Consider the following 13,526-nt stretch of genomic DNA (forward strand, 5'->3'; position numbering starts at 1 on the left):
GGTACCAGACATCTGCACATTTAGACTATTGGCTTTCCATGCTCACGCTATTCAAACCGGAAAGTGAAACTACTCTAACAGTAGGGATGATTGCAAGAAATGTTTCTGTTTACACCACGACTGCCGACCATCCATCATTCTTACCTTGCACCTGTCCAAAGGCCTTCCTCCGTCTGCGCTCCGGCAACTCTCACCCAGGCAAGGGCAAGGATGGAGGCTCTTGCCACAAGTAGCCCAAGCGTGGACATCTTCCTCATCCTGCTCCGCCACTGCTGACATCAGGGAATTCCCTGGAGCTCCCAACATCTGCCTTTCCTGCTCGAGGATCGTGTCTGGCAGCTCTCTGAGCCTCTTCATCTTTGGCTGCGCCACAGCATCCTAGGAGTCATATACTGGCAACTGGCACCTCCAGGACACTTGCTGCTCCTAGGATGCTTTTCTCTGGGAAAATCTTCTTGCATACGACCTTGCTCCAGATTTTACTTCTAGGTCTTTCGTGGCCATGTGCATCCGCGGCCACGAGCAGCTTCTGATGATCAACAGGGCTCTGGGAGAGCAGGGACTCCTGTCTGTGGACAAAGAAAACAAAGACAACTTGTAAGAAGAAAACCTGGAGCTTCTAGATAGAAGAGAAAGGACTATTCAATCAAGGCAGGGCCAAAGCAGAAAACTTTCTAAAATGGAACAAGCAGAAGAAGCAGAGCAGTTTTGCAGAAGAAATTCCCCTCCCAGCACTTGGCTTAATGAAAAAGCCTGATGTTGCTATGAGAGACTTGAGTTCATGTCTACTATTGGGGAGCAGACGTCTGAACATTTAGAGTATTGGCGCTCCAGGCTCACGCTATTCAAACCGGAAAGTGAAACTATTCTAACAGAAGGGATGATTGCAAGAAATGTTTCTGTTTACACCACAACTGCCGACCATCCATCATTCTTACCTTGCACCTGTCCAAAGGCCTTCCTCCATCTGCGCTCTGGCAACTCTCACCCAGGGTCGGGCAGGGATGGAGGCTCGTGCCACAAGTAGCCCAAGCGCGGACATCTTCCTCATCCTGATCTTCCACTGCTGACATCTAGGAATTCCCTGGAGCTGCAAACACTTGCCTTTGCTGCTCAAGGATCTTCTCTAGCACCATGCCAAATGCCTTCTCCTATGGCAGCGCTGCAGCATCCTGCGACTCACGGACTGGAACTGGCACCTCCAGCAAAGTTGCTCCTGGGAAACATCCCTCAGCCATTCCCTTACTGCAATGAGCTGGACTCCTACTCCTCTGCAATGCTCTTCCTGGACAGGTGCATCCTCAGCAACGAGACGGTTCTGCTGAGAGCCGCGGCTCTGAGGGAGCAGCCAGTCCTGCCAAAAGGCCTTCCTCCGTCTCCAGTCCCGCAGCTCCCACGGAGGCACTGGGAGCCTTGGACACTCTTGCCACAAGTAGCCCAAGCGTGGACATCTTCCTCATCCTGCTCCTCCACTGCTGACGTCAGGGAATTCCCTGGAGCTGCAAACACCTGCCTTTGCTGCTCGAGGATCGTGTCTGGCAGCTCTCTGAGCCTCTTTGCCTTTGGCAGCGCCACAGCATCCTAGGAGTCATATACTGGCAACTGGCACCTCCAGGACACTTGCTGCTCCTAGGATGCTTTTCTCTGGGAAAATCTTCTTGCATACGACCTTGCTCCAGATTTTACTTCTAGGTCTTTCGTGGCCATGTGCATCCGCAGCCACAAGCAGCTTCTGATGATCGACATGGCTCTGGGAGAGCAGGGACTCCTGTCTGTGGACAAAGAAAACAAAGACAACTTGTAAGAAGAAAACCTGGAGCTTCTAGATAGAAGAGAAAGGACTATTCAATCAAGGCAGGGCCAAAGCAGGAAACTTTCTAAAATGGAACAAGCAGCAGAAGCACAGTAGTTTTGCAGAAGAAATTCCCCTCCCAGCACTTGGCTTAAGGAAAAAGTCTGATGTTTCTATGAGAGACTTGAGTTCATGTCTACTATTGGATAGCAGACATCTGAACATTTAGACTACTGGCTTTCCAGGCTCACGCAATTCAAACCGGAATGTCAAACTATTTCAAAAGCTAGAGATGCTTCGAAGAAATGTTTCTGTACTCACCACAACTGGGGACCATGCATCATTCTTACCTTGCACCTGTCCAAAGGCCTTCCTCCGTCTCCAGTCCTGCCGCTCTCACGGAGGCACTGGGAGCCTCGGACACTCTTGCCACAAGTAGCCCAAGCGGGGACATCTTCCTCATCCTGCTCCTCCACTGCTGACGTCAAGGAATTCCCTGGAGCTCCCAACATCTGCCTTTCCAGCTGGAGGATCATGTCTGGCAGCTCTCTGAGCCTCTTCAACTTTGGCAGCGCCACAGCATCCTAGGAGTCATATACTGGCAACTGGCACCTCCAGGACACTTGCTGCTCCTAGGATGCTTTTCTCTGGGAAAATCTTCTTGCATACAACCTTGCTCCAGTTTTTACTTCTAGGCCTTTCGTGGCCATCTGCATTCTCAGCCACAAGCAGGTTCTGATGATCAACAGGGCTCTGGGAGAGCAGGGACTCCTGTCTGTGGACAAAGAAAACAAAGACAACTTGTAAGAAGAAAACCTGGAGCTTCTAGATAGAAGACAAAGGACTATTCAATCAAGGCAGGGCCAAGGGAGGAAACTTTCTAAAATGGAACAAGCAGCAGAAGCACAGTACTTTTGCAGAAGAAATTCCCTTCCCAGCACTTGGCTTAAGGAAAAAACCTCATGTTTCTATGAGAGACTTGAGTTCATGTCTACTACTGGGTACCAGACATCTGAACATTTAGACTATTGGCTTTCCAGGCTCACGCTATTCAAACCTGAAAGTGAAACTACTCTAACAGTAAGGATGATTGCAAGAAATGTTTCTGTTTACACCACGACTGCCGACCATGCATCATTCTTACCTTGCACCTGTCCAAAGGCCTTCCTCCATCTGCGCTCCAGCAACTCTCACTCAGGCAAGGGCAGGGATGGAGGCTCTTGCCACAAGTAGCCCAAGCGTGGACATCTTCCTCATCCTGCTACTCCACTGCTGACGTCAGGGTATTCCCTGGAGCTGCAAACACCTGCCTTTGCTGCTCGAGGATCTTCTCTAGCACCATGCAAAACCCCTTCTCCTATGGCAGTGCTGCAGCATCCTGCGAGCCACGGACTGGAACTGGCACCTCCAGCAAAGTTGCTCCTGGGAAACATCCCTCAGCCATTCCCTTACTGCAATGAGCTGGACTCCTACTCCTCTGCAATGCTCTTCCTGGACAGGTGCATCCTCAGCAATGAGACAGTTCTGCTGAGAGCCACAGCTCTGAGGAAGCAGCCAGTCCTGCCCAATGGTTGTCCTCTGTCACCAGTCCTGCAGCTCCCACGGAGGCACTGGGAGCCTTGGACACTCTTGCCACAAGTAGCCCAAGCGTGGACATCTTCCTCATCCTGCTCCTCCACTGCTGACGTCAGGGAATTCCCTGGTGCTCCCAACATCTGCCTTTCCTGCTGGAGGATCGTGTCTGGCAGATCTCTGAGCCTCTTTGCCTTTGGCAGCGCCAGAGCATCCTAGGAGTCATATACTGGCAACTGGCACCTCCAGGACACTTGCTGCTCCTAGGATGCTTTCCTCTAGGAAAAACTTCTTGCACACGTCCTTGCTCCAGTTTTTACTCCTAGGCCATCTGCATTCTCAGCCACAAGAAGCTTCTGATGATCGACATGGCTCTGGGAGAGCAGGGACTCCTGTCTGTGGACAAAGAAAACAAAGACAACTTGTAAGAAGAAAACCTGGAGCTTCTAGTTAGAAGAGAAAGGACAATTCAATCAAGGCAGGGCCAAAGCAGGAAACTTTCTAAAATGGAACAAGCAGCAGAAGCAGAGCAGTTTTGCAGAAGAAATTCCCCTCCCAGCACTTGGCTTAAGGAAAAAGCCTGATGTTTCTATGAGAGACTTGAGTTCATGTCTACTATTGGGTACCAGACATCTGAACATTTAGACTATTGGCTTTCCAGGCTCACACTATTCAAACCGGAAAGTGAAACTACTCTAAAAGCTAGAGGCGATTGCAAGAAATGTTTCTGCTCGCACCACGACTGCCGACCATGCATCATTCTTACCTTGCACCTGTCCAAAGGCCTTCCTCCGTCTGCGCTCTGGCAACTCTCACCCAAGCTCGGGCAGGGATGGAGGCTCTTGCCACAAGTAGCCCAAGCCTGGAGATATTCCTCATCCTGATCTTCCACTGCTGACATCTAGGAATTCCCTGGAGCTGCAAACACCTGCCTTTGCTGCTCGAGGATCTTCTCTAGCACCATGCCAAATGCCTTCTCCTATGGCAGTGCTGCAGCATCCTGCGAGCCATGGACTGGAACTGGCACCTTCAGCATAGTTGCTCCTGGGAAACATCCTTCAGCCATTCCCTTGCTGCAATGAGCTGGACTCCTACTCCTTTGCAAGGCTCTTCCTGGATAGGTGCATCCTCAGCAATGAGACGGTTCTGCTGAGAGCCACGGCTCTGAGGGAGCAGCCAGTCCTGCCCAAAGGCCTTCCTCCGTCTCCACTCCTGCAGCTCCCACGGAGGCACTGGGAGCCTTGGACACGCTTGCCACAAGTAGCCCAAGCGTCGAGATCTTCCTCATCCTGCTCCTCCACTGCTGACATCAGGGAATTCCCTGGAGCTCCCAACATCTGCCTTTCCTGCTCGAGGATCGTGTCTGGCAGCTCTCTGAGCCTCTTACACTTTGGAAGCGCAACAGCATCCTAGGAGTCATATACTGGCAACTGGCACCTCCAGGACACTTGCTGCTCCTAGGATGCTTTTCTCTGGGAAAATCTTCTTGCACACAACCTTGCTGCAGATTTTACTTCTAGGCCTTTTGTGGCCATCTGCATCCGCAGCCACAAGCAGCTTCTGATGATCGACATGGCTCTGGGAGAGCAGGGACTCCTGTCTGTGGACAAAGAAAACAAAGACAACTTGTAAGAAGAAAACCTGGAGCTTCTAGTTAGAAGAGAAAGGACTATTCAATCAAGGCAGAGCCAAGGGAGGAAACTTTCTAAAATGGAACAAGCAGCAGAAGCACAGCAGTATTGCAGAAGAAATTCCCCTCCCAGCACTTGGCTTAAGGAAAACGCCTGATGTTTCTGTGAGAGACATGAGTTCATGTCTACTATTGGGTACCAGACATCTGAACATTTAGACTATTGGCTTTCCAGGCTCACGCTATTCAAACCGGAAAGTGAAACTACTCTAACAGTAAGGATGATTGCAAGAAATGTTTCTGTTTACACCACGACTGCCGACCATCCATCATTCTTACCTTGCACCTGTCCAAAGGCCTTCCTCCGTCTGCGCTCCGGCAACTCTCACCCAGGCAAGGGCAGGGATAGAGGCTCTTGCCACAAGTAGCCCAAGCATGGACATCTTCCTCATCCTGCTACTCTACTGCTGACGTCAGGGTATTCCCTGGAGCTGCAAACACCTGCCTTTGCTGCTCGAGGACCTTCTCTAGCACCATGCCAAACCCCTTCTCCTATGGCAGTGCTGCAGCATCCTGCGAGCCATGGACTGGAACTGGCACCTTCAGCATAGTTGCTCCTGGGAAACATCATTCAGCCATTCCCTTACTGCAATGAGCTGGACTCCTACTCCTCTGCAAGGCTCTTCCTGGACAGGTGCATCCTCAGCAATGAGACGGTTCTGCTGAGAGCCATGGCTCTGAGGGTGGAGCCAGTCCTGTCCAAAGGCCTTCCTCTGACTCCACTCCTGCAGCTCTCACGGAGGCACTGGGAGCCTTGGACACTCTTGCCACAAGTAGCCCAAGCGTGGACATCTTCCTCATCCTGCTCCTCCACTGCTGACGTCAGGGAATTCCCTGGAGCTCCTAAAATCTGCCTTTCCTGCTCGAGGATCGTGTCTGGCAGCTCTCTGAGCCTCTTTGCCTTTGGCAGCGCCACAGCATCCTAGGAGTCATATACTGGCAACTGGCACCTCCAGGACACTTGCTGCTCCTAGGATGCTTTTCTCTGGGAAAATCTTCTTGGACACGACACTGCTCCAGTTTTTACTTCTAGGCCTTTCGTGGCCATCTGCATTCTCAGCCACAAGCAGGTTCTGATGATCGACATGGCACTGGGAGAGCAGGGACCCCTGTCTGTGGACAAAGAAAACAAAGACAACTTGTAAGAAGAAAACCTGGAGCTTCTAGTTAGAAGAGAACGGACTATTCAATCAAGGCAGGGCCAAGGGAGGAAACTTTCTAAAATGGAACAAGCAGCAGAAGCACAGTAGTTTTGCAGAAGAAATTCCCTTCCCAGCACTTGGCTTAAGGAAAAAACCTCATGTTTCTATGAGAGACTTGAGTTCATGTCTACTACTGGGTACCAGACATCTGAACATTTAGACTATTGCCTTTCCAGGCTCACGCTATTCAAACCGGAAAGTGAAACTACTCTAACAGTAAGGATGATTGCAAGAAATGTTTCTGCTCGCACCACGACTGCCGACCATGCATCATTCTTACCTTGCACCTGTCCAAAGGCCTTCCTCCGTCTGCGCTCCGGCAACTCTCACCCAGGCAAGGGCAACGATGGAGGCTCTTGCCACAAGTAGCCCAAGCGTGGACATCTTCCTCATCCTGCTACTCCACTGCTGACGTCAGGGTATTCCCTGGAGCTGCAAACACCTGCCTTTGCTGCTCGAGGACCTTCTCTAGCACCATGCCAAACCCCTTCTCCTATGGCAGTGCTGCAGCATCCTGCGAGCCATGGACTGGAACTGGCAGCTTCAGCATAGTTGCTCCTGGGAAACATCCTTCAGCCATTCCCTTACTGCAATGAGCTGGACTCCTACTCCTTTGCAAGGCTCTTCCTGGACAGGTGCATCCTCAGCAATGAGACGGTTCTGCTGAGAGCCATGGCTCTGAGGGAGCAGCGAGTCCTGTCCAAAGGCCTTCCCCTGACTCCACTCCTGCAGCTCCCACGGAGGCACTGGGAGCCTTGGACACTCTTGCCACAAGTAGCCCAAGCGTCGAGATCTTCCTCATCCTGCTCCGCCACTGCTGACATCAGGGAATTCCCTGGAGCTCCTAAAATCTGCCTTTCCTGCTCGAGGATCGTGTCTGGCAGCTCTCTGAGCCTCTTCGCCTTTGGCAGCGCCACAGCATCCTGAGAGTCATATACTGGAAACTGGCAGCTACAGGACACTTGCTGCTCCTAGGATGCTTTTCTCTGGGAAAATCTTCTTGGACACGACATTGCTCCAGTTTTTACTTCTAGGCCTTTCGTGGCCATCTGCATCCGCAGCCACAAGCAGCTTCTGATGATCGACATGGCTCTGGGAAAACAGGGACTCCTGTCTGTGGACAAAGAAAACAAAGACAACTTGTAAGAAGAAAACCTGGAGCTTCTAGATAGAAGACAAAGGACTATTCAATCAAGGCAGGGCCAAGGGAGGAAACTTTCTAAAATGGAACAAGCAGCAGAAGCACAGTAGTTTTGCAGAAGAAATTCCCTTCCCAGCACTTGGCTTAAGGAAAAAACCTCATGTTTCTATGAGAGACTTGAGTTCATGTCTACTACTGGGTACCAGACATCTGAACATTTAGACTATTGGCTTTCCAGGCTCACGCTATTCAAACCTGAAAGTGAAACTACTCTAACAGTAAGGATGATTGCAAGAAATGTTTCTGTTTACACCACGACTGCCGACCATCCATCATTCTTACCTTGCACCTGTCCAAAGGCCTTCCTCCATCTGCGCTCCAGCAACTCTCACTCAGGCAAGGGCAGGGATGGAGGCTCTTGCCACAAGTAGCCCAAGCGTGGACATCTTCCTCATCCTGCTACTCCACTGCTGACGTCAGGGTATTCCCTGGAGCTGCAAACACCTGCCTTTGCTGCTCGAGGATCTTCTCTAGCACCATGCAAAACCCCTTCTCCTATGGCAGTGCTGCAGCATCCTGCGAGCCACGGACTGGAACTGGCACCTCCAGCAAAGTTGCTCCTGGGAAACATCCCTCAGCCATTCCCTTACTGCAATGAGCTGGACTCCTACTCCTCTGCAATGCTCTTCCTGGACAGGTGCATCCTCAGCAATGAGACAGTTCTGCTGAGAGCCACAGCTCTGAGGAAGCAGCCAGTCCTGCCCAATGGTTGTCCTCTGTCACCAGTCCTGCAGCTCCCACGGAGGCACTGGGAGCCTTGGACACTCTTGCCACAAGTAGCCCAAGCGTGGACATCTTCCTCATCCTGCTCCTCCACTGCTGACGTCAGGGAATTCCCTGGTGCTCCCAACATCTGCCTTTCCAGCTGGAGGATCGTGTCTGGCAGATCTCTGAGATTCTTTGCCTTTGGCAGCGCCAGAGCATCCTAGGAGTCATATACTGGCAACTGGCACCTCCAGGACACTTGCTGCTCCTAGGATGCTTTTCTCTGGGAAAATCTTCTTGCACACGACATTGCTGCCGATTTTACTTCTAGGCCTTTCGTGGCCATCTGCATCCTCAGCCACAAGCAGGTTCTGATGATCAACAGGGCTCTGGGAGAGCAGGGACTCCTGTCTGTGGACAAAGAAAACAAAGACAACTTGTAAGAAGAAAACCTGGAGCTTCTAGTTAGAAGACAAAGGACTATTCAATCAAGGCAGGGCCAAAGCAGGAAACTTTCTAAAATGGAACAAGCAGCAGAAGCAGAGCAGTTTTGCAGAAGAAATTCCCCTCCCAGCACTTGGCTTAAGGAAAAAGCCTGATGTTTCTATGAGAGACTTGAGTTCATGTCTACTATTGGGTACCAGACATCTGAACATTTAGACTATTGGCTTTCCAGGCTCACACTATTCAAACCGGAAAGTGAAACTACTCTAAAAGCTAGAGGCGATTGCAAGAAATGTTTCTGCTCACACCACGACTGCCGACCATGCATCATTCTTACCTTGCACCTGTCCAAAGGCCTTCCTCCGTCTGCGCTCTGGCAACTCTCACGCAAGCTCGGGCAGGGATGGAGGCTCTTGCCACAAGTAGCCCAAGCCTGGAGATATTCCTCATCCTGATCTTCCACTGCTGACATCTAGGAATTCCCTGGAGCTGCAAACACTTGCCTTTGCTGCTCGAGGATCTTCTCTAGCACCATGCCAAACCACTTCTCCTATGGCAGTGCTGCAGCATCCTGCGAGCCATGGACTGGAACTGGCACCTTCAGCATAGTTGCTCCTGGGAAACATCCTTCAGCCATTCCCTTACTGCAATGAGCTGGACTCCTACACCTTTGCAAGGCTCTTCCTGGATAGGTGCATCCTCAGCAATGAGACGGTTCTGCTGAGAGCCACGGCTCTGAGGGAGCAGCCAGTCCTGCCCAAAGGCCTTCCTCCGTCACCAGTCCTGCAGCTCCCACGGAGGCACTGGGAGCCTTGGACACTCTTGCCACAAGTAGCCCAAGCGTCGAGATCTTCCTCATCCTGCTCCTCCACTGCTGACATCAGGGAATTCCCTGGAGCTCCCAACATCTGCCTTTCCTGCTCGAGGATCGTGTCTGGCAGCTCTCTGAGCCTCTTACACTTTGGAAGCGCAACAGCATCCTAGGAGTCATATACTGGCAACTGGCACCTCCAGGACACTTGCTGCTCCTAGGATGCTTTTCTCTGGGAAAATCTTCTTGCACACAACCTTGCTGCAGATTTTACTTCTAGGCCTTTTGTGGCCATCTGCATCCGCAGCCACAAGCAGCTTCTGATGATCGACATGGCTCTGGGAGAGCAGGGACTCCTGTCTGTGGACAAAGAAAACAAAGACAACTTGTAAGAAGAAAATCTGGAGCTTCTAGTTAGAAGAGAAAGGACTATTCAATCAAGGCAGAGCCAAGGGAGGAAACTTTCTAAAATGGAACAAGCAGCAGAAGCACAGCAGTATTGCAGAAGAAATTCCCCTCCCAGCACTTGGCTTAAGGAAAACGCCTGATGTTTCTGTGAGAGACATGAGTTCATGTCTACTATTGGGTACCAGACATCTGAACATTTAGACTATTGGCTTTCCAGGCTCACGCTATTCAAACCGGAAAGTGAAACTACTCTAACAGTAAGGATGATTGCAAGAAATGTTTCTGTTTACACCACGACTGCCGACCATGCATCATTCTTACCTTGCACCTGTCCAAAGGCCTTCCTCCGTCTGCGCTCCGGCAACTCTCACCCAGGCAAGGGCAGGGATAGAGGCTCTTGCCACAAGTAGCCCAAGCGTGGACATCTTCCTCATCCTGCTACTCTACTGCTGACGTCAGGGTATTCCCTGGAGCTGCAAACACCTGCCTTTGCTGCTCGAGGACCTTCTCTAGCATCATGCCAAACCCCTTCACCTATGGCAGTGCTGCAGCATCCTGCGAGCCATGGACTGGAACTGGCACCTTCAGCATAGTTGCTCCTGGGAAACATCATTCAGCCATTCCCTTACTGCAATGAGCTGGACTCCTACTCCTTTGCAAGGCTCTTCCTGGACAGGTGCATCCTCAGCAATGAGACGGTTCTGCTGAGAGCCATGGCTCTGAGGGAGGAGCCAGACCTGTCCAAAGGCCTTCCTCTGACTCCACTCCTGCAGCTCTCACGGAGGCACTGGGAGCCTTGGACACTCTTGCCACAAGTAGCCCAAGCGTGGACATCTTCCTCATCCTGCTCCTCCACTGCTGACGTCAGGGAATTCCCTGGAGCTCCTAAAATCTGCCTTTCCTGCTGGAGGATCGTGTCTGGCAGCTCTCTGATCCTCTTCGCCTTTGGCAGCGCCACAGCATCCTGAGAGTCATATACTGGAAACTGGCAGCTACATGACACTTGCCGCTCCTAGGATGCTTTTCTCTGGGAAAATCTTCTTGGACACGACATTGCTCCAGTTTTTACTTCTAGGCCTTTCGTGGCCATCTGCATCCGCAGCCACAAGCAGCTTCTGATGATCGACATGGCTCTGGGAAAACAGGGACTCCTGTCTGTGGACAAAGAAAACAAAGACAACTTGTAAGAAGAAAACCTGGAGCTTCTAGATAGAAGACAAAGGACTATTCAATCAAGGCAGGGCCAAGGGAGGAAACTTTCTAAAATGGAACAAGCAGCAGAAGCACAGTAGTTTTGCAGAAGAAATTCCCTTCCCAGCACTTGGCTTAAGGAAAAAACCTCATGTTTCTATGAGAGACTTGAGTTCATGTCTACTACTGGGTACCAGACATCTGAACATTTAGACTATTGGCTTTCCAGGCTCACGCTATTCAAACCTGAAAGTGAAACTACTCTAACAGTAAGGATGATTGCAAGAAATGTTTCTGTTTACACCACGACTGCCGACCATGCATCATTCTTACCTTGCACCTGTCCAAAGGCCTTCCTCCATCTGCGCTCCAGCAACTCTCACTCAGGCAAGGGCAGGGATGGAGGCTCTTGCCACAAGTAGCCCAAGCATGGACATCTTCCTCATCCTGCTACTCCACTGCTGACGTCAGGGTATTCCCTGGAGCTGCAAACACCTGCCTTTGCTGCTCGAGGATCTTCTCTAGCACCATGCAAAACCCCTTCTCCTATGGCAGTGCTGCAGCATCCTGCGAGCCACGGACTGGAACTGGCACCTCCAGCAAAGTTGCTCCTGGGAAACATCCCTCAGCCATTCCCTTACTGCAATGAGCTGGACTCCTACTCCTCTGCAATGCTCTTCCTGGACAGGTGCATCCTCAGCAATGAGACAGTTCTGCTGAGAGCCACAGCTCTGAGGAAGCAGCCAGTCCTGCCCAATGGTTGTCCTCTGTCACCAGTCCTGCAGCTCCCACGGAGGCACTGGGAGCCTTGGACACTCTTGCCACAAGTAGCCCAAGCGTGGACATCTTCCTCATCCTGCTCCTCCACTGCTGACGTCAGGGAATTCCCTGGTGCTCCCAACATCTGCCTTTCCTGCTGGAGGATCGTGTCTGGCAGATCTCTGAGCCTCTTTGCCTTTGGCAGCGCCAGAGCATCCTAGGAGTCATATACTGGCAACTGGCACCTCCAGGACACTTGCTGCTCCTAGGATGCTTTCCTCTAGGAAAAACTTCTTGCACACGTCCTTGCTCCAGTTTTTACTCCTAGGCCATCTGCATTCTCAGCCACAAGAAGCTTCTGATGATCGACATGGCTCTGGGAGAGCAGGGACTCCTGTCTGTGGACAAAGAAAACAAAGACAACTTGTAAGATTAAAACCTGGAGCTTCTAGTTAGAAGAGAAAGGACAATTCAATCAAGGCAGGGCCAAAGCAGGAAACTTTCTAAAATGGAACAAGCAGCAGAAGCACAGTAGTTTTGCAGAAGAAATTCCCCTCCCCGCACTTGGCTTAAGGAAAAAGCCTGATGTTTCTATGAGAGACTTGAGTTCATGTCTACTATTGGATAGCAGACATCTGAACATTTAGACTACTGGCTTTCCAGGCTCACGCAATTCAAACCGGAATGTCAAACTATTTCAAAAGCTAGAGATGCTTCGAAGAAATGTTTCTGTATTCACCACAACTGGGGACCATGCATCATTCTTACCTTGCACCTGTCCAAAGGCCTTCCTCCGTCTCCAGTCCTGCCGCTCTCACGGAGGCACTGGGAGCCTTGGACACTCTTGCCACAAGTAGCCCAAGCGTGGACATCTTCCTCATCCTGCTCCTCCACTGCTGACGTCAGGGAATTCCCTGGAGCTCCCAACATCTGCCTTTCCAGCTGGAGGATCATGTCTGGCAGCTCTCTGAGCCTCTTCACCTTTGGCAGCGCCACAGCATCCTAGGAGTCATATACTGGCAACTGGCACCTCCAGGACACTTGCTGCTCCTAGGATGCTTTTCTCTGGGAAAATCTTCTTGCACACGACATTGCTTCCGATTTTACTTCTAGGCCTTTCGTGGCCATCTGCATCCTCAGCCACAAGCAGGTTCTGATGATCAACAGGGCTCTGGGAGAGCAGGGACTCCTGTCTGTGGACAAAGAAAACAAAGACAACTTGTAAGAAGAAAACCTGGAGCTTCTAGTTAGAAGACAAAGGACTATTCAATCAAGGCAGGGCCAAAGCAGGAAACTTTCTAAAATGGAACAAGCAGCAGAAGCAGAGCAGTTTTGCAGAAGAAATTCCCCTCCCAGCACTTGGCTTAAGGAAAAAGCCTGATGTTTCTATGAGAGACTTGAGTTCATGTCTACTATTGGGTACCAGACATCTGAACATTTAGACTACTGGCTTTCCAGGCTCACACTATTCAAACCGGAAAGTGAAACTACTCTAAAAGCTAGAGGCGATTGCAAGAAATGTTTCTGCTCGCACCACGACTGCCGACCATGCATCATTCTTACCTTGCACCTGTCCAAAGGCCTTCCTCCGTCTGCGCTCTGGCAACTCTCACCCAAGCTCGGGCAGGGATGGAGGCTCTTGCCACAAGTAGCCCAAGCCTGGAGATATTCCTCATCCTGATCTTCCACTGCTGACATCTAGGAATTCCCTGGAGCTGCAAACACCTGCCTTTGCTGCTCGAGGATCTTCT

This window comes from Aphelocoma coerulescens, unplaced genomic scaffold (genome assembly GCF_041296385.1).
Source record: "Aphelocoma coerulescens isolate FSJ_1873_10779 unplaced genomic scaffold, UR_Acoe_1.0 HiC_scaffold_55, whole genome shotgun sequence".
NCBI classification, from domain to species: Eukaryota; Metazoa; Chordata; class Aves; order Passeriformes; family Corvidae; genus Aphelocoma; species Aphelocoma coerulescens.